The 2,854-nt window shown below is 42.4% G+C and overlaps 1 non-coding gene across 1 annotated transcript; it reads left to right on the top strand.

The window, feature by feature from the left end:
- Window positions 1–460: 460 nt before the first annotated feature.
- TRNAL-UAG lies at window positions 461–545 on the top strand. The gene has a single exon. It is a non-coding gene; the product is annotated as a tRNA-Leu (tRNA).
- Window positions 546–2,854: the final 2,309 nt, after the last annotated feature.

Raw genomic sequence — 2,854 nt, 5'->3', positions numbered from 1 at the left:
TAATGAGATTCCCTTTTAAAATATATGTTTGCATTCATTTTGTTAACAAGCACAATGTAATATTTACGGAGCGCCAAGCTTCTCTGATCCTTACCAGTCTTCCAAATTGATGCCCCTTGTGGATAAATACCTATACGGTATACACAGCAAGCATCACCCTTGTTACTAATCTGTGAAAGGCCATCACACAAACCAGTAGGTCATGTGTGCTTGCTCTTCCATTGTCTGCTTAACATGATAGGTGCTCACAGCTAAAGCAATTAGAGACAACTTTGGTCTGTAGGAGGGAATGATTTTTACCACGATGATGATGATAAAAATAGTCACAGGCCGGGGCGCCTGGCTGGCTCAGTCGGTTGAGCATTTGACTCTTGATTTCATCTCGGGTCGTGATCCCAGGGTTCTGAATTGAGTCCCATGACTGTGGAGCCTGCTTAAGATCCTCTCTCCTCTTTGGGGTGCCTGGGTGGCTCAGTTGGTTAAGCGTCTGACTTAGGCTCAGGTCATGATCTCACAGTTTGTGGGTTCGAGCCCCACGTCAGGCTCTGTGATGACCACTCAGAGCCTGGAGCCTGCTTCATTCTGTGTCTCCCTCTCTCTCTGTGTCCCTCCCGCACTCGTGCTCTGTCTCTCTCTCTTTCAAAAATAAACATTAAAAATAAGATTCTCTCTCTCCCTCTGCACCTCTCCTGCTCATTCGCTTTCTAAAATAAAAAACAAATAAAAAAAAAAAAACCCTACAAAATAATAACAGTTCATCTTTACTCTTGATTATGTCCTTGTTTCTGGGCCAAGTTCTTTGTATGCATTATGTCACTAAACCCTCACAACAGTCTTAGCAAATGGTACCTTTCCTGTTTCTCATTGTGAATCGTACCTATTTGGATGGGAAGACGGATGCACAAAGCATGTTAAGTAATTTGTCCAAAGTGCAAGTTAATTTTCCTAAATTTTCTGCTGCTGCCATAAGGAATATTCACAACTGATAAGAAGGCCTCCAGCACCCCCGGAGACTAGCCCAGTTAGACTGCCCTAGGTGTTTGATGTCCGGAAGAGACTCAAAACCAAATCCTTCCAGCAGCAGCTAAGACATTATGTCAAAATCTTTTTGTTCCAACTCATGCTAGAGCTTTGAAGTTGCCAGAATTTGCTCTGACAATGCCAGGCTCTCAGAGACCTTGACGCACTGTAGCTCCTTTCTCCTCTTTGAGAGAAAGGAAGGAAATTCTACCGTAGAGATGAAATGTTTGCCCCACGTTCACACAGTGGACAGGAGGACGAGGGATCTGGGAATAAATTGTACTGAACAGGTTTCCCACTCCTTAGTTCAATAACTTTTTCTATGAGGCCATCCAGCCTCAAATAACTCATTCATTAGCTGCTACCTTCTGCAAATATCCCCAGCTGGTCATTCTCTTTCACATCTCAGACAGGCGCTCCTTTGCCGCATGTAACTCAATGGCATGGAAGGTGGCATTCATATCTGTTCAGCGCCTCCCTGTCTTTCCATTTTCCGTAAAATGATCTTCACATTCTTTGCTAGCGCAAAGAAGATAGCGTAAAGTCATTTTCTTCTGTCCTGGTGTGTGGGTAAGTTAATCTAGCATCACAAACCCAGTCACAGAGTTAGGTGATCTGTGTGTAATGGGTTTAGGCGGTGAGTCTCCGGGGCTTAGCCTGTTCAGCATAAAAAAGGCCATAGAACTCTCCCTCTCCGTGAAATCCTCTTGCACACAATTCAGGAAATGTATAAGACAGTGAGAATACAGTCCAGCTGTAGGAATTTCTTTTTGAAGAAAACAATACCTTGCAGGGCCAAACTGTTGATTACCAACCTCTGGTCATGGTAAGAGAGTTTACCTTGCAGTCCTCAAATGTAAAACTCTGAAAGTCTGGGGGAGGGTCAGGTCATTTAATAGGATGTCAATATTAAATTACATCATAAATAATTAGAACTTCCTGCATATTTAATGGGAACTTTGTTGTATAAATTTGGAAATTATCCAAATAGAACAAGCGACTTCTGTTATTATTTAACCCTCTGGGTCCAGCTTATTGTGGGGATTTAGTTGCTGTTTTGAACTTTGGAACCCTTAGCAGAGAGTAAAGAGAAAGGCCTTAAACCAATTGACTTTTAGATGGTCATTTTCCCTTCTCTTTGTCAATTTTAAATGGATTAATGTTTTTCTTATGCAAATAAGATCACATAAAATCCAAAGCCATGACCCAAAGCAAAACATGTGAAATCACTCTTTACTTGGCAAACCTTCAACAGACTGAGCCAGCTTGATGATGATCCACTTTGACCAATCTTGCTGTTGCCAAAAGGGACACTTTTTCACATTTGCAATGGCTTTTAGATTGTTTCTAGTTCAGGGATATTTCTTCGATTTTTAAGTGTTTATTTCTTTATTTTGATAGAGAGAAATAGAGAGTGAGCAGGGGAGGGGCAGAAAGAGAGAGGAAGACGGAGAATCCCAAGCAGGCTCTGCACTGTCCATTGGGGAGCCCGACGTGGGGCTCAAACTCGTGAACTGTGAGATCATGCCCTGAGCTGAAATCAAGAGTCAGACACTTAACTGACTGAGCTACCCAGGCACCCCCAGCCCAAGGATATTTTAGAGGCTTATAACATTAATGTGAGCTGGTATTGGATCCAGACACTAAGATTTGAGTTCCTAACGTAAGATACAATACAATTAGTTATTATTACCCAAGAATAAAGGTCTTATCTACAATTCAAATCCTCCCCTATGTGTCTCACTAACTTCTTCACTAACTTCACTGCTCCTCTGCTGGAATCCCCGGGGCCATCCCCTATCTAGAGTCTTCTACCTGCAACCTTGATTTGATA

Source organism: Leopardus geoffroyi, chromosome D1 (genome assembly GCF_018350155.1).
Source record: "Leopardus geoffroyi isolate Oge1 chromosome D1, O.geoffroyi_Oge1_pat1.0, whole genome shotgun sequence".
Lineage (NCBI taxonomy): Eukaryota > Metazoa > Chordata > Mammalia > Carnivora > Felidae > Leopardus > Leopardus geoffroyi.
This window is presented reverse-complemented; position numbering and strand designations above follow the sequence as displayed.